This window comes from Halichoerus grypus, chromosome X, assembly GCF_964656455.1.
Source record: "Halichoerus grypus chromosome X, mHalGry1.hap1.1, whole genome shotgun sequence".
Taxonomy (NCBI): domain Eukaryota; kingdom Metazoa; phylum Chordata; class Mammalia; order Carnivora; family Phocidae; genus Halichoerus; species Halichoerus grypus.
Genome location: NC_135727.1, coordinates 109,012,974 through 109,040,049, shown reverse-complemented (window position 1 = coordinate 109,040,049; position 27,076 = coordinate 109,012,974).

The window sequence follows — 27,076 nt, the reverse complement described above, 5'->3', positions numbered from 1 at the left end:
AGAACTGTGTTTCCCAAATGGTGCTGTTTTAGTATCCTCCATACTCAGTCATTGGCCGGGAGCAGCTCATGGGAAGTGTGGCCTTGGTGCCAATACCATGATGGATTTCAGAGGGCAATAACTGGAGACCTCTGTCAATTATAATCCCTGTAGTTAGAGATCTGAGACGCTTATTCTCATGGCTGCCACAGTGTAGCTTTTAAAGGAAAAACATGATAATTTGTAGATATGCTTGGAAACCCCAAAAAGATTAACAGCAAAATATTTATTATTTAAAAGATGGTTTAAAACTCATCTGTGGGGCTGGTGATGTATTGGAATTAGGATGAAATTGCTTTGCAGGTAAGAACACTCTATATGCTATAAGGTGTGATGCAGGAAGAAATTTATTTATTCATGATAGCATATATCCAAGAATAGTAAGAATAAACCAAGCACCACATATAAGCCTCCAAAATCTCATGGCAATCTGTCCAGCTTTCATATGCTACGTGAATAAGTAGAAAAACAGGAAGAATGTGTTTTAGGTAGATTATATCATAGCAGTTTTAAAATAGCAGAAAAAGTGTTCAACATCACTAGCCATCAGGGAAATACAAATCAAAACCACAATGAGATACCACCTCATACCAGTTAGAATGGCAAAAATTAACAAGACAGGAAACAACAAGTGTTGGCGAGGATGTGGAGAAAGGGGAACCCTCTTACACTATTGGTGGGAATGCAAGCTAGTACAGCCACTCTGGAAAACAGTGTGGAGGTGCCTCAAAAAGTTAAAAATAGAGCTACCCTACAACCCAGCAATTGCACTACTAGGTATTTACCCCAAAGATACAGACATAGTGAAAAGAAGAGGCACATGCACCCCAATGTTCATAGCAGCAATGTCCACGATAGCCAAACTGTGGAAGGAGCTGAGATGCCCTTCAACAGATGAATGGATAAAGAAGATGTGGTTCATATATACAATGGAATATTACTCAGCCATCAGAAAGGATGAATACCTACCATTTACATCGACATGGATGGAACTGGAGGGGATTATGCTAAGTGAAATAAGTCAAACAGAGAAAGACAATTATCATTTGGCTTCACTCATATGTGGAACATAAGCAGTAGCGTGGAGGACCACAGGGGAAGGACTGAATGGGAAGAAATCAGAGAAAAAGACAAACCGTGAGAGACTCTGGACTCCGGGAACCAAACTGAGGGTTATAGAAGGGAGGGGGTGGGGGGTGGGGTAACCAGGTGATGGGTATTAAGGAGGGCATGTATGGTGATGAGCACTGGGTGTTATAGGCAACTAATAAATTGTTGAACATTACATCAAAGGCTAATGATGTATTATATGTTGACTAATTGAACGTAATAAAAAATATTACTTAACAAATGCAAAAAATAGGGCACCTGGGCGGCTCAGTTGGTTAAGCGACTGCCTTCGGCTCAGGTCATGATCCTGGAGTCCCTGGATCGAGTCCTGCATTGGGCTCCCTGCTCAGTAGGGAGTCTGCTTCTCCCTCTGACCCTCCCCCCTCTCATGTGCTCTCTCTCATTCTCTCTCTCTCAAATAAATAAATAAAATCTTTAAAAAAAAAACAAATGCAAAAAATAGCAGAATATTAAAAATAATATCTAACAAAGAAAAATATAAATAACTTGTCTTGCATGTATGTAATGAAATATTATAGTTATTTAGTAAATCATTTCAAAGAGTTTGTGCTAAAATGGCAAAATTTTTGTAGTAAGTGAAATTTAGGAGTATATCAATCTGTTTCTGAAGTGTGATCCCAGTTACACATACGCATACACATACACACACAGAAAAGCAAATACAAGGGAACAAGCATAAGCACTCATGTATAATTTCTGAGGGTTGAATTAGGAAGAATTTGATGTTTATATTTTATGCTATTTTGCTCTTTCTAGATTTTTCCATTAATGTATGAAATGTAATATCAGAAAATAATTTTGTAAAATAATTTAAAATTTATAAAGTATTATAGTAGGGTTATGGTCCTCATTAATGTTGTTTTTCAAATATTTCTGGTCTTCCCCTTCCAAGCACATGGTAGGAATCCACTTCTTGGTGACCTCATGGTTAGGTCAAAATAGTGAGCTGAGAGCAATAGTGTGATGTGTCATTTCCAGGCTGGCACATTTAATTGCTGATGTAACATACTTTCTGCTGGGATAACCAGAAACATTGAAACTGATGGCTGTTTCATCAGCCTGAATACCTGACACACTACATGAACAAAGTTTCTCTTCCAACCTGTGATTGCCATGTAGCATGGGTGAGATAAGCCTGTATTTCTTTAAGCACTGAGATAAACAAGTTGTAGTTTCTTTAACATAACCTAGTCCATTATGACTGACATAAAATTGATTCCTAGGAAAGGGGTACTGCTACAATGAAAACCCCAAATATGAGGCATTAGCTTTAGGACTAGGTGGCAGACAGGGAGAAAACTGTTACAATGAGGTGCCTACAATTAGGATAGAGAGAGAAACAGAAAGATCTCAAAAATAACTATGGATAATATTTCTGTGATATTCTTACCAAAAATAAATAACTTCAATCTAATCATGAGGAAATGAGACAAGTTAAGAAACATTCTACAGACTACTTCAAAAGTGTCAAGGTCATGAAAGAAAAAGAAAGAATGAAAAAGTGTCATAGATTAAAGGAGACTAAGGAGGTATGACAATACAATATGGGATCCTGGATTGGATCCTGGAAGAGAAGAAAGACATTAGTGGGAAAACTGAGGAAATTTGAATTAGGTCTATAATCTAGTTAATCTTGTTAATTTCCCAGTTTTGATAACTATACTATTGTTATTAAAATGTTAATATTAAGGGGAGCTGGATGAAAGATATTGTGAACTCTATTTTGCAACTTTTCTGTACATTAAAATTATTTCAAAATAAAAAGTTAAAGAAAAAGATGTAGTGGGAGGAGAGCTTAGTAGCCTTGTCAAAAATGTGATACAAAGGTGAGTAAAGAATTCTTCACACAATTCTTTGTGTGTGTACATTTACACAGGGAAGAGCTGCAATAGAATAGAAAGAAACCACAAACTTGTAATAAAAATCTTTATGATTCTTTGAGATACAAAGCAATACTGAAGATTCCAAACTTTGAAATAGACAAAGCAGGATGAGAAAGCTGTACAGCCCTCAAGAAGGAAACGACACATGTTGGCGGGGATGTGGAGAAAGGGGAACCCTCCTACACTGTTGATGGGAATGCAAGCTGGTGCAGCCACTCTGGAAAACAGTATGGAGGTTCCTCAAAAAGTTGAAAATAGAGCTACCATACGACCCAGCAATTGCACTACTGGGTATTTACCCCAAAGATACAAATGTACGGATCTGAAGGGGTACATGTACCCCAATGTTTATAGCAGCAATTTCCACAATAGCCAAACTACAGAAAGAGCCAAGATGTCCATCAACAGATGAATGGATAAAGAAGATGTGGTATATATATACAATGGAATATTATGCAGCCATCAAAAAAACCCCGAAATCTTGCCATTTGCAACGACATGGATGGAACTAGAGGGTATTATGCTAAGCGAAATAAGTCAATCAGAGAAAGACATGTATCATATGATCTCACTGATATGAGGAATTCTTAATCTCAGGAAACAAACTGAGGGTTGCTGGAGTGGTGGGGGGTGGGAGAGATGGGGTGGCTGGGTGATAGACACTGGGGAGGGTATGTGCTATGGTGAGCACTGTGAATTGTGTAAGACTGTTGAATCACAGACCTGTACCTCTGAAACAAATAATACATTATATGTTAAAAAAAAAAAAAAGATAGTAGGGAGGGAAAAATGAAGGGGGCAGAAATTGGAGGGGAGATGAACCATGAGAGACTATGGACTCTGAGAAACAAACTGAGGGTTCTAGAGGGAAGGGGTGGGGGGATGGGTTAGCCTGGCTATGGGTATTAAAGAGGGCACGTACTGAATGGAGCACTGGGTATTATACGCAAACAATGATTCACGGAACACTACATCAAAAAGTAATGATGAAATGTATGGTGATTAACAAAACACAATAAAATGAAATTTAAAAAAAGAAGGGCTTAGCCTCAAATCTTATTTCAAATATGGACAAAGATAGTAATAAGAAAGTAAAAACCTACCACAGGACACAGAAAGGGGTTTTAAAAATCAATGGCCAGCGAGTACCTACTAGGAAAAAACCTGGAGTCTAATCAAGGAATATTCCCTGCATTCAGATGTCTGCCCAGTAACATTTCAATATTGCTAACCACTTTATACATCTCTATTCTTTCTTTTCCCAAATAGGACTGTTTACTGAGTTATACTGAACTTGCTCCTTCATTGTATATGGTGGGGGTGAATGGGGAGATAACTTCTGTTTATTTTTGTTCGTACGTTCTGCCACAACAGAAACCTAAGTAAGACAATCACAGTAAGTCAGTCTCTGTGATAGAGGTTAACTGTGTGATCATAGACACCGAAACTGAGGCTTTGACTAAAAGACACTTTTGGTTTATTTCCTCAAGGAGGGTACACAGATGTATTCTGTATGAAAGAAAGAAGCCAAATATTCAGCAGTCAGTAGGTGGGGATTGTCAAATACTACTGGTTTTTCAGTTATTAGTGCTGTTTAACAAATACTTCTGGGTATTTTTACATTTGTGTACATGGTAGGACTGAACATTCTGGTCTCTGTATGGTTGGATGGGAGTTGTGTCACTAGATTTAGCTGTTCAGTTGTGAGCAGAGGTAGTATTTGTCACTACAGCTGGCTCACTGCAGATGTGCTGCCATCTATAGATCCTTTTCTCCTCTTTGCTTATGACCAGAAATATTCCACATGGTGGCTGCTTTGTCCGCTTAACTCCATGAACAACTACCACAAACAAAAAATGCTTCTCCTATCCTTCCCCAATGACCCATTACAAACATGTAGAATAAACAAGAAATCAAATTTATTATCATCATTAACTTTGGAGAACTGGGGATATTTTGTTACTGCAGAACAGCCTAGTCTATCTGAGACAAAGTAAGCCTCAAATTGCTATAACATGTTCTTGTTATTTAAATCTCTAAATATTAAGTTATGCTTTATACTGAGAAGAACAAAGTATTCAAGAGTTGAAGTATTCTAAGTTTCTGGATATCCATTACAAGACAGTCATGTTTGTCCATAACAGCAAAGTATCCAGCACAAGATAGGTACTCAATACATATTTATCAATGAATTTATGTATTAAAGCCATATATGTATGGATGAATATAGAGAAGAAATAAACAAAAAAATGTATGAATGTGCCCTGGAGAATGAATATAGTAGTGACTAGCCCAAGAAAGATACCCATGTTGAGGTTAATATCAATGTAAAAATCTAATGGTGAACAATTTCACATAAAGAAGACACAGGCAACAATGCCTAAGATTCAGACTCTAGATCTTTCTCTGAAAATTTTATAAGAAACAGTAAATTTATGCCATTCTCATAATGAGTCCAGTTAAGGGAAGACATGTTCAAATGCATATTTAAAATGTTAAATTAAGGAGTTCCTGGGTGGCTCAGCTGGTTAAGCATCCAACTCGGTTTTAGCTCAGGTCATGATCTCAGGGTCCTAAGACTGAGCCGTTGTAGGGCTCTGCGCTCAGCGGGGAGTCTGCTTGAAGATTCTCTTTCTCCCTCTCCCTCTGCCCCTCCCCTCCCTGTTCTCTCTCTCTCTCTCTCTCTCTCTCTCAAATAAATAAATAAATCTTTAAAAATGTTAAATTAAGATGTGTCAAAAAGAGTATGTGTGTGTGTTTTCAAACTAGGTTTGCCTTTCTGTCATCTATGGGGGTTAAATTCCAGAATCTACATAAAATTGCCTATCAGAAGGTATATTTACCTCCACAATATATAAGGGAAAATAAGTAAGAGTGACTGCTAAATATCATACATCATTTCGACTGCATTATTTCCTCTCATGATACATAGATTACCTTTCACTTTTGTGAGTTAGCATACAATATTAGTAGAATTGAGAAAAGTAGGCCATTGCTCATGCCCAGATGGGCAAAGAAGTTTAGTTTGTGGAAGAGTAGGCCAATTGCACCACAGTTAAGACATCTGCCCACTTATTTACTGCTGCATTAAAAAGATAACCTTCAAGTTTTCTTCTAGCCCTACTGTCATTACAAAGTTTCACTATGACACAGTCGGTTAACCCAGAGAGTTAAAATTTTAACATGTATTTCTTGATAATTGTCATATTTTTTTCTATTTTACACGTTCAGTAAGTAAGAATCTCATGTAAAAATTAAATCATCACAACATTAATGTCTCTGCTGAAAACCGCATTACAATGGAAGATGCAATCTGTAATTGACTCAGTTTAACTCAGCCAGCTATTGTATTTTAAGAACAATTTGCTTCCCACAGCTTGTCTTTTCCATTTTTTTTCCTTCCAATGTTTGTAAGTGAAAGAGTTATTTGGTCAGCAGGAAACATTCCTTAACATCAAATATTTAAAACAATGGAGCCACTAATTTGAAATGGTATCCATGCTAGGCTTCTGCAAAGAACAGAGAATTTGAGTCATGAGGTAAATTTCTGTGGTTTGCTAAGAGGTGCATTAACAAAAACAAAATGAGAAAGAAATTAAATAAGTTTTGAAATTTGTGAGGTGTGTATATAAAATATTACCACATGAGTCCTCTCTTTTTATAATCAAAATTTCTTCTGAAAAATGCCATGAAGCTGCTACTTTAAAAATACTAAGAAAGAAAAATAGCAAAGAAAAATAACAGAACATGTATGTTATTCTACTCCTTAACAAATCCAGCAACACACAAATAAACATGAGGAAATAAGTAGCATATTCTACAGCAAAGCAACATTAATAAAATAAAGTTAAATTTGAAATGTTAATAGATTTTTCTCAACAGTATATATGGTATTGCTTTGATATTTTATTTACTTCTTTTTAATAAGCATAGCATCTAGCTTAGAATGTTCTATATAGTAGATGTGGAATAAACATATACTGAACTGATTTAAGTGCATTTTTACTTAAAATTTTGGTAAACACATATAAATTTACTCTCTCATCATTATTTGCCCTTATTCATTAAGTTATATCTTGGATTTTTTTTTTTAGTAAAATATGTTTCCCTAGGGGAAAAATATCTTAAGGAAGTGCTTAGACTTTAGCGGAGATTAATACAAGTACTCTCTCACTCTATACAAAAAGAATCCTTAAAAACTAAATAATGTGTCCTCCCTCACCACCAAGCTCTACATACAAATGCTGATATATCCAGCGTTCTTAATATTTTACATGTCTAATTCAGCTTCTGACAGAAATTTCTCTCAATATGAAATATTTTTATTAAAGTATATTCCAGGAGTTGTTTTCCATGTGGATTTGAGCTTTTAATTTTAACTTGATTTGTGCGGCCATGGCTTGGAGGAAGAGCCTGAGTCATGAGCATCCTTTCAATACAAAATAAGTAAGAAGTAACAATCCCTCAAACCTTCCCCCCTTCACAGTGGAATAAGTATACTGTAGCTGCACTTTTTAATCAATAAGGATTCACTCCATCTTTTACATGGGAGACGTTGCTGGGTGCTGAGGAAATGAAATAATGAAAAGGAGTATCTTTTGCTCTTAGGAAACTTCTAAAATCTACTTAAGGAGCTGGAAACCTGAATATTCCTCCCTTATAAGTGAAATGATGTTTATAGAAGCCACCATGATCTTACTGACCTTGGAGTTTCATGGTGATTTGTTCCTCATTTTTGGTACACACTTCATTTAGTTATCCTATTATTTTTACTTATATCATGCCATATCCTTCTTATTAGAATGCAAACTTCTTGCAGGCACACACTTGTAAGACACTTGTTTTCAAGATTTATGTGGCCGGTCCCATATAGGACTTTTCAAACAATGGTGAGCAGTCAAGAAATATGGTGAACCCTCCATGAAATTCTCTGTGGCAGCATGGAATTTTCTTTCTAGTTCACCTTCTCTGTTGAACATTTTTTCTTTATTCTCTAGAGGGACGTGGCATACTTAGGGAAAAAAAGCATGAAGAGGCAGATGTAAAATAAAATAATGTTTTGCTGTTATGTTATGAATAGTTGTCAGTAATAGCAAAAGAAAGGTGAGTTTGTCTCCTTTGAAAAATTTAAAGGATCTAAAACCCCTTGAGAAATATAGTGTTAGAATCTATTTTTCCCTTCCAGGAAAGAGGCAGGACTATAATCCAGTACCAGGGAGCCTTGCAACACTTATGAAGAACCTTGATCCTATTGGGTAAGGAAAGACAAGACTGAGGGAACCAGAGAGAGAAAAAGGAGAGGGAAGCCCAGCTGGATGTACTGAAACATGCAAGGAAAAAGGGATGTTTATCCTGTCCTTTGGATGACATATTCACACTCTTTATGTTTGTGGCTGATTCTCTAATAGATTTTTTTCCTTCTGTTATACCTTTGTAGATTTTGTAGACATAAACAAAGGATTACCAAGAGCATCTTATAATTTTAGACCTGGAAAAGGCTTAAAATTGAATTTTAAGACAACTCCTCTAATTAATATATGAATCAAAGAAACAGACCAGGAAAAGTTAAGTTTCTTGCAGATTATAAAGAACTTATGTTGACAACAGACTAAGGACAAAGGGCCAACAACCATATTTACCTTATCCAATGTTGTTGAATTTTTCCCATGGGGGTGTCCTATTATCATAGCTTTACTCTCTTTTATAAAACACACACAGAAAGAATATATACTTCTTCATATATTCATTTTCTCTAAAATTAAAACTAACATTTAGCAGTACAGGAACAGAACAAATAGAGAAGGCAAGATATCATTTCTTTCTTTTTCTACAAATGTTCCCTCATGTCCTTTGTTCATAAGTTATTGATGGTAAAGTTTGGTCAAATCTGCCTGTCTCATAATTTATGCTCTCAATAACTTTTCCTTGTTTTTATTGATGGAGATCTACTTTATGTTTTTGCAGATAATACTTTTAACCAAGGGCCTAATATTTCATCTTCCATAAAGTAATTTTATCATAGCAATGGGATGACATTGCATATATGTATTAGCTGAAGTGTTAGCTTATAAACACATGATTGTATATTATCGGTGGCCATAAATGTAAATTTCTTCACAGTAAGGGTCATTCCCTTTTTCTTTTGAAGAATTAAGTACTGCACCTCTGCAGAACAATCTGATATAAAAGAACAAGTACATTAAATGCATGTTGTGATCCCAAGGAAAGGCATATATTAATATTTACTAAATATCCCCTAATCACTATACTAATGACTAGTTTAAAAGGATCCCCCTTACCTTTTGTTTTTTTACAGAGATGGCTTGCTTCAATAGCCATGCCAATAGAGGATGGAAACATGTTCCTTGCATTTATATTAGAGATTATAATGCATCATCTCCTCTACTCATTGTTAGCTTTTCCTCTTAAATTTGTCATTTTTAAATTTAGCTATCACTCAAACCCAAAAGAACAGAAAAAAAGACTCCCATAAACTCCTATACCTAATCAGACTAAAGTTCTTGCTATGAAAAACCACATTACCTCAGGCAAAGTCTAGATCTATTCCAACTGTGGTAATTGCTAGAAGTGTTATTAAATAGTTAAAAGCTAGAATTAAATCTAAGTTCAACACAAAGCATTATTATTCAACCCTGAATTTAAACAAAAATCTTCTGTGTTCATCATGTGTTTGTTAAACATGCATATGGTGTTTCATTTTTAGCTGAGGGTAAAAGAAGGAAAATAATGAAAGAAGAAGGGAGAGTGAACCATGGCAATCTAATGGCTTACAATTGATTTAAAAAATAATAATAAAATCCTTTGCAGGGAAATAATTATTATCAGATTCATTAAAAGAAGCTCAGTGTTTTGTGATGTTGTCCTAATGTTGCTATTTACCAAGAAAAGTTTCAGTTTGCCATGGATTTACCTCTACAGGAAACAAACTGTCAAACAGCATATTAAGGCACACCCATATTTTATAACCATTCCTTTGTTTCAAAAGTATTTTTAAAATGTATAAATTCACACAAGCAACCTTTATTTTACTATCTTTTAAAGTTATTTTTTATATGAAAAAAACAATGATAAAAAACTCCTAATACACCAAGATGCATATATAAACCTACACTCCCTTTCCTCACAGGAAGCTGTTATTAAGTTTCTTGTGAACCACCCAGAAATAGCCTAAGCATACATCCTTATCTTTCAAAACACTTTTATTTAAATGAGCATTATACACACTCTTCATATGTACGTGTGTGTATAGTTTTACATTTTCTTAGAATATGTTTTATATGTTTCAATATCACCATATAAGAACAGGAATCCAATTTGTTTTAACAACTAATATTACAATTGTAGCTATTACAAATTTTAAGCCAAAATCTTTAGGTCCATTCCAGGATTTTACCAGTAATTAATAATACTGAAGTGACAAATATTTTACATATTGTTACATGGTACATTTCAATAATGTTTTTAATAAACGTGTAGGTTACATACATGAAATGACCACATTAAAAATATGTGCATTTTTAAAAATCTGATATTGCCAAATTGCACTCAAAATGTTTCCTTCTTTCACTTTCTTTTTTTTCCATCAAAATATGTACAATGAATTATAAACCTTCAGATCTGTCAATATTAGCAAAAAACTGTGCCTGCAATTTTCTTCTTCATTTTTTTATTTGGGATTTGATTTTTCTAAAGGACCTGTTCAAATGTTGTCCATTATTTTCTCTGTAAATTGCATATTACTACATTGATCTATTTTTTATTGTTTTGAGCTTTTTATTAATATGAAAGAATTCATCAAATGTCAATAAAATAAGCCCTTCACCATATTTCTAACTAATGCTTTTTGTATGTTTTATTTCTATTTTGATACTGTGCATGTTCTATTTTGCCTTAAAGAAAATTCAGCCCCTCCACTAGCTGATCTCTTTGTGTCAGATCCCTATCTATAAAATGGGAGTAGGACTAGTATCATAGGTTCTTCAGAAGGATTAAATGATTAAGAAGGATTAAATGTTTAGAAAAATGCTTAGCACATATTAAGTACTTGGCAGCTATTAGTCGTATCAACATGGTGTTTTGTTTAATCAGGTTTGGCAACTGTTTTAGAGCTTCTAGGTTTTCAGCTCATTTAAAAAGTTCTTGCTCAGGTGCCTGGAAGGCTCAGTCGGCAAAGCGTCTGCCTTCAGGTCAGGTCATGATCCTGGAGTCCCAGGATTGAGCCCCACATAGACTCCCTACTCAGCGGGGAGTCTGCTTCTCTCTCTGCTCCTTCCCCTGGCTCTTGTTCTCCCTCTATCTCTCTCAAAAAAAAATAAATAAAGGGTGCCTGGGTGGCTCAGTTGGTTAAGCGACTGCCTTCGGCTCAGGTCATGATCCTGGAGTCCCGGGATCGAGTCCCACATCGGGCTCCCTGCTCGGCAGGGAGTCTGCTTCTCCCTCTGACCCTCCTCCCTCTCATGCTCTCTGTCTCTCATTCTCTCTCTCGCAAATAAATAAAATCTTAAAAAATAAATAAATAAATAAATAAATAAATAAATAAATAAAAATCTTAAGAAAAAAGTTCTTTCTCAACATAAAATTATAAAATAGATATTTTTAAAATATATTTTGTTTTTTATCTGTTTATTCCCAAATCTTTTTTGGATTATTTACTTGACATGGAATACTACATTTAATACATGCTTTATTTTCATATTTTGGAAATCTTTCTGGACTCACTATTTTGTTTCTTTGGTCTGCCTATCCTTTCATTTATTGATACAAATATAGTTTAATATCTACAATTTATTGAGCATTGTTGTTTTCTTTTTTACATGAATTTAAATATATGCAAATAATTATGTTATTTATTACGATCATAGAAATTTCTACGGGTGCCTGGGTGGCTCAATCGTTAAGTATCTGCCTTCGGCTCAGGTCATGATCCCAGGGTCCTGGGATTAAGCCCTGCATTGGGCTCCATGCTCCACGGGAAACCTGCTTCTCCCTCTCCCACTCCCCCTGCTTGTGTTCCCTCTCTCACTGTGTCTCTCTCTGTCAAATAAGTAAATAAAATCTTTAAAAAATTTTCTAGATTAACTTGGGAAGAAATGGTAAATTTACATGAGTTAGTCTTCAAGGTTAAAAGCAATCTTAGGCTTGTAATAGTCTTACTTCAATTGAGTTATACAGTTCTTTCATATAAATCTTTCACATTTCTTTTTTTTTTTTTTTAATTTTATTATGTTACGTTAGTCACCATACAATACATCATTGGTGGGGGTGCCTGGGTGGCGCAGACTGTTAAGCGCCTGTCCTTGGCTCAGGTCATGACCCCAGGGTCCTGGGGTCGAGCCCCACATCGGGCTCCTTGCTGAGCGGGGAGCCTGCTTCTCCCTCTCCCTCTGCCTGCTGCCCCCCCTGCTTGTACTCTCTCTCTCTCTCTCCCCCTCTCTGTCAAATTAAAAAAAAAAAAAAAAAAATTAAAAAAAAAAAAAAAAACAATACATCATTGGTTTTTGATGTGGTGATCCACAATCCATTGTTTTCGTATAACACCCAGTGCTCCATGCAGTACGTGCCCTCCTTAATACCCATCACCGGGCTAACCAATCCCCCCTGCCCACTCCCCTCTAAAACCCTGTTTGTTTCTCAGAGTCCATAGTCTCTCATGGTTCATCTCTCCCTCCAATTCCCCCCGCCCATTTTCCCCTTCCTTCTCCTAATGTCCTCCATGCTATTCCTTATGTTCCACAAATAAGTGAAACCATATGATAATTGACTTTCTCTGCTTGACTTATTTCACTTAGCTGCCCACAGCAACTTCTTTCAAGATACACCTCCAAAAGCTAGTGAAACAAAAGCAAAAATGAACTTTTGGGACTTCATCAAGATAAAAAGCTTCTGCACAGCAAAGGAAACAGTCAACAAAATAAAGAGGCAGCCCACAGAATGGGAGAAGATATTTGCAAATGACACTACAGACAAAGCACTGATATCCAAGATCTATAAAGAACTTCTCAAACTCAACACCCAAAAAACAAATAATCAAGTCAAAAATTGGGCAGAAGATATGAAAAGACACTTCTCTGAAGAAGACATACAAATGGCTAACAGACACATGAAAAAACGTTCATCATCATTAGCCATCAGGGAAATCCAAATCAAAACCACATTGAGATACCACCTTACACCAGTTAGAATGGCAAAAATGGACAGGGAAAGAAACAACAAATGTTGGAGAGGTTGTGGAGAAAGGGGAACCCTCTTACACTGTTGGTGGGAATGCAAGTTGGTACAGCCACTTTGGAAAACACTGTGGAGGTTCTTCAAAAATTTAAAAATAGAGCTACCCTATGACCCAGCAATGGCACTCCTGGGTATTTACCCCAAAGACACAGATGTAGTGAAAAGAAGGGCCATATGCACCCCAATGTTCATAGCAGCAATGTCCACAATAGCCAAACTGTGGAAAGAGCCGAGATGCCCTTCAACAGATGAATGGATAAAGAAGATGTGGTCCATATATACAGTGGAATATTACTCAGCCATCAGAAAGGATGGATACCCAACTTTTACATCAACATGGATGGGACTGGAGGAGATTATGCTAAGTGAAATCTTTCACATTTCTTAACTGTAATTTGCTCTTTTTTCTTACTATAAGTGGTATTGCTTTATTTCATTACATATTCTAACTGGATGCTACACAAATCTAAGAGAAATTTTAATTGTTATCCATTAATTCACAGGTCAGCAAACTAAGGCCCTCAGGCTATATCCAGGCCTCTGCCCATTTTTGTAACTAATGTTTTATTAGAAAACATCCATGCCCATTTGTCTACATATTGTCTATGGTTGCTTTCATGCTAAAAAACAAAGCTGAATGTTGAAATTGATTATATGGTCCAGAAAGCCAAATATATTTTCTGTATGGTCCTTTAGAAAAAAAAAAAAAAATTTGCTACACTATGTTACCTAACTAGAATTTAAATAAAAACTTGAAAAAAAGAAATAAATTTGCTGATCCCTGACTTCATTAATTTTATAACCATTTTATAATTCTGATTATTCTAATAGACATTAAGCCGATTTTCTTTTGTCTTCAGGCATATGAACACATTACCAAATAATAAAACATTTTCTACTCTTTGTTAGCTTATGTATCCCTTATTTCTTTTGCTTGCTTTATTCTATTGGCTAATACTACAATAATAATGCACAATAATGGTGATGATAATAGAGATATTTTTCTTTCTTTTTTTTAAAGATTTTATTTATTTGTCAGAGAGAGAGAGAGAGAGAGAGAGGAAAGACAGCACACTAGCAGGCAGAGGGAGAAGCAGGCTCCCCGCTGAGCAAGTAGCCTGATGTGGGACTCCATCCCAGGACCCTGGGATCATGATCCAGGCAGAAGGCAGACACTTAAGTAACTGAGCCACACAGACATCCCATTAGAGATATTTTTCATGTTCCTAAATTAAATTTCATGTAATTTCAAGTAATAATAAGTTGGCTTTTTATATTCACATTAAAGTATCCCTATGCTCCTATTCTATAAAAATATTTTATCCTTTTCAAAATTAGTATTGGTTTTGAATTTTTTGAAATCCATTTGTATACCTACAGTGAGAATTATATGTTCCATATCATCACTAAGTAATATCACAAAACATATTCATAAATACCTTAATTACTTTGCAGTGTTATATTAGTACTAGCCAATTCCTTTGAATTAGGCAAGAGTAAGGAACAATAGGTACATAAATTATGCTAGTTTGGTAAAAAGAATTTGGAACTGTCCCTGTTCTCTATGCTCTCTACAGTTTAAAATCACTGGGTTCATACTCCCTGAAGGTTTGCAGGCAATTTTCTGTGAAATTGCCAAGGATTAGTACCTTTTTGAGAGTAATTCTTCAAAAGTATTCTCAATTTACTCATTGGAACTGTAATATTTAGATCGCCTATTTCTGAGATAAAGGTTATTATAATTAATATCCTAAAATAATCAATTAATCCATACTTTCTGCTTCTTTACAAAGATTTGAGGAAGACAGTCTCTTACTTTTTTTTCCTTAACTGTTATTTCCCCCATTTTCATTTTTAAATGCATGTATTTGTACTTTCTTATTTTTTAAATTAGTTGATATATTATTTTTTGTTCTATTCTCCCTCAAATAACCAATTTTCAATTTGTTTTTTACATCTCTTTCTTTTAAGGTTTACTAAACATTAAGTTATGTTGCTTTTTTTCTGTTCTCTCCATTTCCTTTCCTTATATTTATTTTATTGCTCTCTAACTTTTAAATTGTGTGCTTAATTCATTTATTTTCATTCTTGCTTGTAGTATCACTTTCTGTTGAAAGAGAATATCCTTATAAATGTGGTTGAAACAATAAGGACATTTATTATCTCATATAATAAGAAGTCTGCAGGCAGGGTGACTCCACAGCTGGTTCAGCAGCTCAATGATATCTTTAAGGACCATCCTGTATTTCCTATCTCTCTATTCTATCATTCTTACCATATTAGAGTTGTCACCACTCATGTTGTATAGGTAGCTAGAACAGCTCCCAGCTCCACATGCAAATTCAACTATATCCAACAAAGCATTTGCTATTTTAAGCCTAAAGTGTGGAAAGTAATTTCTGCCAGCAAGTAATTAGAGGGTAGGGAGCTGTTGGTTGGGAAATAACAATATCTGCCACACTTCTTAAGATTTAGAGTATTTTAAGTTATTAGAACACTGAACATAGCATTAGCTGTATCCTACTGATACTGATATATATAGTGTTTGCTTATGATTATGCTAGATATTTATGACTTCTAATTTTTACTTCCTTATTTACACAATTACAAGTGTTTAAAAGTTATGCACATGTGTTTATTTCCTAAGTCATAGTGTTTTTATTATTATTATTAATTTGTGGTTTCATTATATTATGAAAAGAGAATATGGTATACTTATTTTTAAATATTTGGAAAATTATTAGCAATTCTTATTGATGTATGTGACCAAATATACAGTTGATTTTATAGAATCATCATGTGGGCATTTCAAATGAAGAAACAGTCTCTGATTTCATGGCACAGATTTTGATATATATCTATCAGAGCCATTCAAATTTGCATTTACTTGAATAGACATGAATTGATAGATGTCAGTTAAAGATGCTCAGTGATATTTCATTCTTTCATTTCTTTCTATTTTTGCTGATTCAAACTTGACTTCCTTTAATGACTTTTTTTCCTTTTATTTTCTGCATTCTGCTAGTTTGTCTTTCTCTTTTATTCTCATTTCCCTTCTTTGAAATCTAACACCACATCTCTTAAGCCCTGTTTCAGAGAAGGCATATTTACTTTAATATCCTTGATTAAATGTAGAAATTTTTTAAATGTGTTTTTATTGTATGCAACTTTTTCTATAAGTTTTTCTTTTATTTTTAATGTTTTGACTCTCTTGCTTATTTGCATTACTTTTTGTATATGACATATCTTAGATATGTTATGATTCATCTTTGGTTTTTTTTTAAAGATTTTTATTTATTTATTTGATAGAGAGAGACAGCGAGAGAGGGAACACAAGCAGGGGGGAGTGGGAGAGGGAGAAGCAGGCCCCCTGCTGAGCAGGAAGCCCGATGCGGGTCTCGATCCCAGGACCCTGGGATCATGACCTGAGCCGAAGGCAGCCACTCAACCAACTGAGCCACCCAGGTGCCCCTGTTATGATCCATCTTTGAATAGGTAAACTTCCTTTTGGGACAAGTTTCAAGCAGATTCCAGTTATACAGAACATAAACGTCTGTAGTTATTTTAAGAACAGATTTAAAACAAATTAGAACATATTAAGGAATGGGCTGACATACATTATTCCATAATGAGCAACATAGAACAGATCCACCTGTTGGAGTTGCTACATCTTCTATTATCAAGACTGTAGCTAATCAGAAAGATGTCACTAAAACTAATGACTGCAAGAACACACCACCATAGCTTCAATCCAGCGATCATTAAGTGGCTTCAGTTCTTGGCTCTAGAGCCATGCCATTCTTTATAGATCCCCACCAGCCCAAAATAGATATCCCACATTCTGCTTCTTGACACTCTGGATGCTAGCAATTAACATTCAGTGTTGTAGGGGTGGGAACGGGGAACATGGCCTTCTTGACAGCAGAAAAAAATAGGAACACTTCATTCCAAAATTCACATAAATGCATCTAACTTACAGAATCTACCTAAGTTTCAGGTGTCTAGCTAAAGACAGCTAGAAAATACAGTTTTTAGCTTTCCAGACTCTGAAGTACAAAAAAAAAAAAAAAACAACCCAAAAATGTGGTTGAAATGAATACTAAGTGCCAACTGAACATATCTTCTACACTCAAGCTTTTATTAAATAGTGTGAGGAAAAAGACCCAGGGGATAAGTTGAGAAGTATTTTAGATTTAGATCAACAGATTTAAAAACTCTCCTTCTCATTCAACGCTGAGAGTATTTTCCATTTACCACTTGGTAGAAGGCCAGACTCTCAGTGAATCCAGTACCTTAGGGATCCTTTATATGGTGATTTAGCTTCCACTAATCTTCAGCTAACCAAGATCAACAACTACAGATCTTTAGTCTCACCTGCTAGTCATCTATGTTCAGCCATAATTAAAATCTGATCCCTGCAATGATGGTATGTCTATCTAATTCTTTGAACTCCACTTTCCTCTGAACTTCTTGTTTTTGCATGGGTTTTGCCATACTTCTCCAGCCTGTCCATGGAAAATGACCTTATGATTCAACAGATGGATGGCCAGTTTAGTAGGCTAATAACTTATGAACAGTTCTATGAGATTGATGCCTGAGAACTTAAAAAGCATGTAATTTCTTTGGAGCTACTATCTTGATCTGGTCCAAAGTTTACTCAAATTCTTGATGATTTGGATTATTTTCCTGTTTTTTTTTTTCACTAAGTTTGAGCTTTTACTTATTTATTTTTCCATGTTGTTTGTCCTCAAATATTTACAGGAAAGAAGGTGATCCCATTTTATGCATCTATTCCCAATCTCATTTATTAATCAAACAAGCTCATTATAGATAAATTGGAATATGAAGAAAGTAAAGAAAAAATAAAAGGTACCAAAATTTTTTCAATTATGTGATCAAGAAATATGGGAGCCTAGGGGCGCCTGGGTGGCTCAGTCGTTAAGCGTCTGCCTTCGGCTCAGGTCATGATCCCAGGGTCCTGGGATCAAGCCCCACATCGGGCTCCCTGCTCGGCGGGGATCCTGCTTCTCTCTCTCCCACTCCCCCTGCTTGTGTTCCCTCTCTTGCTGTGTCTCTCTATGTCAAATAAATAAAATCTTAAAAAAAAAAAAGAAAAGAAATATGGGAGCCTAGAAAGGTAAAGCCATAGAACATGATTCAGAAAAAAACCTTAAAAACCAAATAGTTCCCAACCTCCTTATTTCATAAGTTGGAAGCTTACAGAAACACATTTGTTTGTTCTAGACTTTGTCAAATTTTAGGCGTGGTCCAGAGGAAACTAAAATCATAAACATAGTACTTTTAAGTTAGGAGCAAAACTATTTCCAATATATGTACCAAATAGGACACTGGACACAGAATTAGTTGAATCTGTTCATTCAGAAGCACAATGGTTCCAACAACTTTATAATGTATTATCTTTCAGTAAGGCTCGTTCAATCCTGACAGATTCTGATGGTTAAAGCCTCATAAATATCAGTCACTCATTCAAAACGTGGTCCTGTGTAAAGGGAACTTCAAAAACAAAATAGCTGCTGTGATCTTCAGTCTTTTTAATTTCTTTAAACAAATCTAAGTCAACATGTTCTCCATGGTGAAATCAATTTCTATAGTTGGATGAAAAATAGAAAAGAAAGTAATAGCAAAAAAGCGTGGGAAAGTATAGAAGTGGATATTGTGGGCACAGGACTTCTGAAAAGGTAAATTTTCAACCATGTGTTTTTGTAATACCTGGAATAGTCACAAAGGAATGATCAAAGGGGCCATACATGATCCTAAAAGCATAACATATCCATGTTTATTTTTGATTATATGAGCAAGAGTATCCCACAAAGAAATGAGAATGAAACATATAAAGGCAAGGTTGATAAGATGGCCACTTAATAGTAAAGCTCTAGATAGAGATTTTAGCTTAGTTCAGAAGATGTACAAAAACTGATTTCCCTCAACACTGCAAGTAAGTGTTAAAATCTCCCATGCCAGTCAATTACAGTGTTCATTTTCCAATCATTTTCAGCCTATGGGCAGTAAAGGTGGAATTAAAGAGCAATCACCTTATAAAAAGAGCTTAATGTACTTTACAACTCTTATTTATATCATCTTCTTAAATGCTGAAATGCTTCATTCAATATAGTATAACATAGACTATTTTTATAAGTCTCACTTATAAAACTGCAATCACTGTGCAATTAAAATACCACTGCAATTAAAATGTGTGTAATGGAACATTCAGAAATGTACACATGATTTTCCATTATAATCACCAAGGGAGACATTTTATATTCAAGTTTCCCAACTTACAAGATTCATTCAGCTAACAAGGGAACTTCTTTATTCACACAATAGCTTTACACACACACAAACACACACACACACACACATCCCTATCCACTCTGAGTGTCATATGTTTATAAACGCCCAAAGGAAATTTTTAAAAGTTTATACTTTCAAAGTTTGAATTGCTATATGAAGATAAAATTTATTTTGTGTTGTTTATAGAGTATTCTTTCACATTTCAATTTTTTTTCAACTGAGACAAGAAAGTGAGCAACATCATGGCACCAGACATTATACTAATTGCTTTATGTAAGTTATCTTAATTGATTCCCAAAACAGGGTGGCTGTCAGACAGTCTCGTTTTTCAGTTTCACAGAGACTGATGCTCAAAGTGGCCATGTCACTTATAGCTAGTAAGTTGTAGGGCTGGAATGCAAACCTAACTCGCAAAACCCTTGCCCATATATGAACTCTATTCACCTAAGACTGTTCCTACTATAGTTAATGTATTCAGAAATTGTTTTTGGTTATTAGGTACACCCAGTGTGAAAAATTCCCCAAGCGTTTTGAATGTGCTTTACTTAAATATAGGTAGGCTCTTAAAGATGATGTGGTTTCAAATCCTTATTTTAAAGGAAAGATTTTGGGGATCTAAGAAGTTGAGGTGATTGCCTCAAGTTCTCAGCAAGTAAAAAAATCAGGCTCAAGTTTAGAAATCCCAAACACCTAACAACCAGCTTGCTGTTTGTTGTTCACAACTTTCTAAGAACCTTTGGTTTAATAATTACATTAAGTATTGTAGACTCTAAATGTTAATCATAAATATTTCAGAGTATTCAACAAATCTAGATTAAACAACTACATATATACCACATTAAGCACTGAGGGCACAAATATTACTACACATTACAATGTAGATCTTCCAAAAGATCACATTTTTCCTTTTATATATTAATAGTACCTACCTCATAGGGTTGTTGTGAGGATTAAATGAAACAATTCATGAGGAATACTTAGAACAATCCATGGCACATAATGAATTGCTAAGTATTATTATTGGTAATATCACCAATCTATCACCCATATTCTCCATCCATTCCACGTAAGCACTGCCTATCTCCCATGGAGAAATACAGCTCTATTTCCTAAAGCAGCTTACAAAACAGAAATAACTGTGATTGAGAAATTAAGGAAATGGCATAGTATGTTTGATTTTTTTAAAAAAAAAGATCAAATTGAGATTTTTTTTTAAAAAAGATCTTCTATTTGATTCCTTGATTCCTATGGTGGCCCCCACATTTCCCACCCACTTGTATTTCATGCCCTGCATAATACCCTCCCCTTCAGGGTGGATAGGACCTGTGACTTGCTTCTAGCCATAGAAGAGGCAAAGGTAAAGGGGCTCTGCAGATATAATTAAGATACCAAATCAGGGAAGGGAGGGGCAAGATGGTGGAGGAGTGGGGTACTCTGTTTCAACCGTCCCCTGAATTTAGCTAGATATCTACCAAACCACTCTCAACACCCATGAAATCAGCCTGAGATGTAAGATTATATGTCTGGATCTCTACAGGGACAGATGATCATCAGTCGAGAGGTACTAAGGACGGAGTCATGATTGTGTGGACAGATGTCAGAGGATAAACAAAAGGGGGAGAGAATCACCAGAAGCTAGCCACTGGAAAGTGCAAAAGCATCCTGCACCTGGGGACCAGCGATAGCTTGGAGAGGGTGGCGGCGGGTCGGGAAGGTACTGATAACAGTGCTCAAACAGAACACAGGGGCTTAAGGGGCAAACCTTGGGACCAGGCAGCCACAGGGATCACTCAGGGTTTTGGAGGCACAGGGGGCAGAGACAAGCGGGGGCCAGGGTCGACTGCTGAGAGGATCGCTGGGGGCGTGCACCACCTGTGGGAGGCTGCGGTTTTCAGTGGCACTTACAGAGGGGGAGACTGTGTGTTCTGGAGGGTTCAGAGAGGACCAGACTGGTTACTCTCCTCTGGGGCGGAGGTCTGGATGCGGACATTTTCCTTTGCTCTGACCCTCCGAAAAGGTGCGAAAAGCCGCCAGAGAACAAAAGCCGCCAGAGAACAAAAGCCTAAAAAACCGGTTTCCACGGAGCCCAGCCCCTTAACAGGGGGCAGGGCAACTCCGCCCAAGCAGAACTGACTGAAAACCAACGCAGCAGGCCCCTTCCCCCAGAAGACAAGCTGGAAGAACAAGAGGACAACAACCCAAGGGTCCCCATAACTCCGCAAAACTCCAATACCAAGGGAAAATAGTGTATTAAGCTCCTGATGTTGCCTCACGGCCTGTGTATTTCTTAGATACAACTTTACTTTTCTTTTCTTTGTTTTTAATTCTTTCTCATGTTTCTTCTTCTTTTTTCTTTTTACAAATTATCATTTCAACTAGATGTTTAATAAAACATATTCCATAGTAACTTTTTAACTTGAACTTTTTCACACATACACTTTTTCTTTTTCTTTTTATATATATATATAGAGAAATAAGCTTCAATGTAGTCCTTTTTCCCTATTCAATACTACCTTTAATATATATACCAGTTTTAATTTCCCTGTATCTCTGGGAAGTAGTGTTCTCTAACAAAGAGAACAAAATATACCCAGGAAGAACTGAAACACCTTACCTCACCCACACTGAGGGATTATAGCCCCCTTCCCCTCACCCCCCTTTTTATTTATTTATTTATTTATTTAATTTATCTTGCATGCATTTATTTATTTTACTTTATAAGTCTTATTCTTGGGTTTCATTTTGGCTGGGTTTTTTTTTGGTAGTGGCTTCTGATTGCTCCGAATTTTCCCAGGGTGCACCTTGCCTGGATTGTGGTTGATATTTTCGACTTTGTACATCCCCTGAACCACAACTCAACAGAATGACTAGGAGGAGGAACTTCCAACAAGGAAAAGAACCAAAGACAATGGCCTCTCCCACAGACGTAATGGATATGGATATAAGTAAGATGTCTGAAATAGACTTCAGGGTAACAATTATGAAGACAATAGCTAGACTTGAGAAAACCATTAACGGCAACATAGAGCAGAAATGAGAGCTAATCTGGCCAGTCTAAACTAGATACTCTAACTGCTAGGGTAAATGAGGCAGAAGAATGAATTAGTGATCTAGAAGATAAACTGATAGAAAGGAAGGAACAGGAGGAGGCCTGGAACAAACAGCTTAAAATCCATGAGAACAAGATTAGAGAAATCAATGATGCCATGAAACGTTCCAATGTCAGAATTATTGGGATCCCTGAGGGGGTAGAGAGAGAGAAAGGACTAGAAGATATATTTGAGCAAATCATAGCTGAGAACTTCCCCAATCATTCATGTCCTAGAGGCAGAGAGGACCCCTCCCAAGATCAAGGAGAACAGACCAATGCCCCGACATGTAATAGTAAAACTTGCAAATCTTAGAACCAAGGAAGCCATCCTAAAAGCAGTTAGGAGGAAGAGATTCCTTACGTACATCGGGTGGAACATCAGAATAACTTCAGACCTGTCCAAAGAGACCTGGCAAGCCAGAAAGGCCTGGCAAGACATATTCAGGGTACTAAATGAGAAGAACATGCAGCCAAGAATATTTTATCCAGCAAGGCTGTCATTCAGAACGGATGGAGAGATAAAGAGCTTCCAGGACTGACAGAAACTGAAAGAATATGTGACCACCAAGCCAGCCCTGCAAGAAATACTAAGGGGTATTCTATAAAAGAAGAAAGACCCCAAAAGTAATATGGACCAGAAATATACAGAAACAACCCATAGAAACAGGGGCTGTACAGACAGTAGGATGGCAATAAACACATATCTTTGAGTAGTAACCCTCAACGTGAATGGCTTAAATGCTCCCATGAAACAGCACAGGGTTGCAGATTGGATACAAAGACAGGACCCATCCATACGCTATCTACAAGAGACTCAGTTTGAACCTAAAGACACCTCCAGACTGAAAGTGAGGGGATGGAGAACTATTTTTCATGCCAGTGGACCTCAAAAGAAAGCTGGGGTGGCAATTCTTATTTCAGACAAACTAGAATTTAAATCAAAGACTGTAATAACAGATCCAGAGGGACACTATATCATTCTTAAAGGGTCTATCCAACAAGAAAATCTAACAACTGTAAATATCTATGCCCCCAACATGGGAGCAGCCAACTACATAAGCCAGTTATTAACCAAAATAAAGAATCAGATCGACAATAATAAATAGTAGGAGATTTTAACACTCCACTCTCAGCACTGGACAGATCATCTAAACAGAAGATCAACAAAGAAACAAGAGCTTTGAATGACACATTGGACCAGATGGACTTCGTAGATATATAAAGAACATTCCACCCTAAAACAACAGAATACTCATTCTTCTCGAATGCACACAGAACTTTCTCCAAAATAGACCACATACTGGGTCACAAATCAAGTCTCAGCCAATATTAAAAGATTGAGATTATTCCCTGCATGATATCAAACCACAATGCCTGAAACTGGAACTCAATCACAACAAAAAAATTGGAAGGAATTCAAACACTTGAAAGTTAAAGAGTATCCTGCTAAAGAATGAATGGGTCAACCAGGAAATTAAAGAAGAACTTAAACAATTCATGGAGACCAATGAGAATGAAAACACATTGGCCCAAAACCTGTGGGATACTGCAAAGGTGGTCGTAAGGGGGAAATGCATAGCCATCCAAGCCTTTCTCAAAAAAGTAGGAAAATCTGAAATGCACAAGCTAACCCTACACCTAAAGGAGCTGTAGAAACAACAGCAAATAAAACCTAAATCAAGCAGGAGAAGAGAAATAATAAAGATTAGAGCAGAGATCAATGAAATAGAAACCAGAAAAACAGTAGAACAGATCAACGAAACTAGAAGCTGGTTCTTTGAAAGAATTAATAAGATCAATAAGCCACTGGCCAAACTTATCCAAAAGAAAAGAGAAAGGACCCAAATTAATAAAATCATGAATGAAAGGGGAGAGATCACAACTAACACCAAGGAAATAGAAACAGTTATTAGAAATTATCACCATCGGGGCGCCTGGGTGGCTCAGTTATTAAGCGTCTGCCTTTGGCTCAGGTCATGATCCCAGGGTCCTGGGATCGAGCCCCACATTGGTCTCTCTGCTTGGCGGGAAGCCTGCTTCTCCCTCTCCCCCTCCCTCTGCTTGTGTTCCCTCTCTCGCTGTGTCTCTCTCTGTCAAATAAATAAAATCTTTAAAAAAAAAAAAAAGGAAATCATTACCAGCAACTGTATGCCAACAAATTAAGCAACCTGAAAGAAATGGATGCCTTCCTGGAAACTTACAAACTACCAACACTGAAATGGGAAGAAATAGACAATCTGAATAGACCAATAACCAATAACAAAATTGAAGCAGTAATCAAAAACCTCCCAAAAAACAAAAGTCCAGGGCCAGATGGCTTCCCAGAGGAATTCTACCAAACATTTAAAGAAGAAATAATACCTATTCTACTGAAGCTGTTCCAAAAAATAGAAAGAGAAGGAAAACTTCCAAACTCCTTCTATGAGGCCAGCATTACCCTGATCCCAAAATCAGGCAAAGATCCCATCAAAAAGGAGAATTACAGACCAATATCCCTGATGAACATGGATGCCAAAATACTCAACAAGATCCTAGCTAATAGGATCCAACAGTACATTAAAAGGATTATTCACCAGGACCAAGTGGGTTTTATGCCTGGGATGCAAGGGTGGTTCAACATTCACAAATCAATCAACGTGGTAGAGCACATCAATAAAAGAAAAGACAAGAACCATATGATCCTCTCAATTGATGCAGGAAAAGCATTTGACAAAATACAACATCCGTTCCTGATTAAAACTTTTCAGAGTATAGGGATAGAGGGAACATTCCTCAATATCATAAAAACCATCTATGAAAAGCCCACAGCAAATATCATTATCAATGGGGAAAAGCTGAGAGCTCTTCCCTTAAGATCAGGAACACGACAGGGATGCCCACTCTCGCCACTATTGTTCAGCATAGTACTAGAAGTCCTAGCCTCAGCAATCAGACAACAAAAAGAAATAAAATGCATCCAAATTGGCAAAGAAGAAGTCAAACTCTCCCTCTTCACAGATGACATGATACTTTATGTGGAAAACCCAAAAGACTCCACCCCCAAATTACTAAAATTCATACAGCAATTCAGCAATGTGGCAGGATACAAAATCAATGCACAGAAATCAATCGCTTTTCTATACACTAACAATGTAACTGTAGAAAGAGAAATTAAGGAATCAATTCCATTCACAATAGCAACAAAAACCATTAAGATAACTAGGAATAAACCTAACCAAAGAGGTAAAAGATCTATACTCTAGAAACTACAAAACACTAATGAAAGAAACTGAGGAAGACACAAAAAGATGGGAAAACATTCCATGCTCATGCATCGGAAGAATAAACATTGTTAAAAATGTCTATCCTCCCCAGAGCTATTTACACTTTCAATGCCATCCCTATTAAAATACCACTGGCATTTTTCAAAGAGCTGGAACAAAAAATCCTAAAATTTGTATGCAACCAGAAAAGACCCCGAATTGCCAAGGGAAGGATGAAAAAGAAAAACAAAGCTGGGGGCATCACGTTGCCTGACTTCAAGCTATATTACAAAGCTGTGATCACCAAGACAGCATGGTATTGGCACAAACACAGACAAATAGACCAATGGAACAGAATAGAGACTCCAGAAATGGGCCCTCAACTCTATGGTCAACTAATCTTTGACAGATCAGGAAAAAATATCCAATGGAAAAAAAAGACAGTCTCTTCAATAAGTGGTGCTGGGAATACTGGACAGCTACAAATAGAAGAATGAAACTGGACCATTCCCTTACACCATACACAATGATAAACTCAAAATGGATGAAAGACTTCAATGTGAGACAGAATCTATCAAAATCCTAGAGGAGAACATAGGCAGTTACCTCTTTGACTTCGGTCACAGTAACTTCTTTCAAGACACGTCTCCAAAGGCAAGGGAAACAAAAGCAAAAATGAATTTTTGGGACTTCATCAAGATAAAAAGCTTCTGCACAGCAAAGGAAACAGTCGACAAAACTAAGAGGCAGCCCACGGAATGGGAGAAGATATTTGCAAATGACATTACAGATAAAGGGCTGATATGCAAGATCTATAAAGAACTTCTCGGGTGCCTGGGTGGCTCAGTTGGTTAAGCGACTGCCTTCGGCTCAGGTCATGATCCTGGAGTCCCTGGATCGAGTCCCGCATCGGGCTCCCTCCCCAGCGGGGAGCCTGCTTCTCCCTCTGACCCTCCCCCCTCTCATGTGCTCTCTCTCTCTCTCTCATTCTCTCTGTCTCAAATAAATAAATAAAATCTTTAAAAAAAAAAAAAAGAACTTCTCAAACTCAACACTCAAAATAACTAATAACCCAGTCAAAATATGGGCAGAAGACATCTCTAAAAAAGACATACAGATGGCTAACAGAC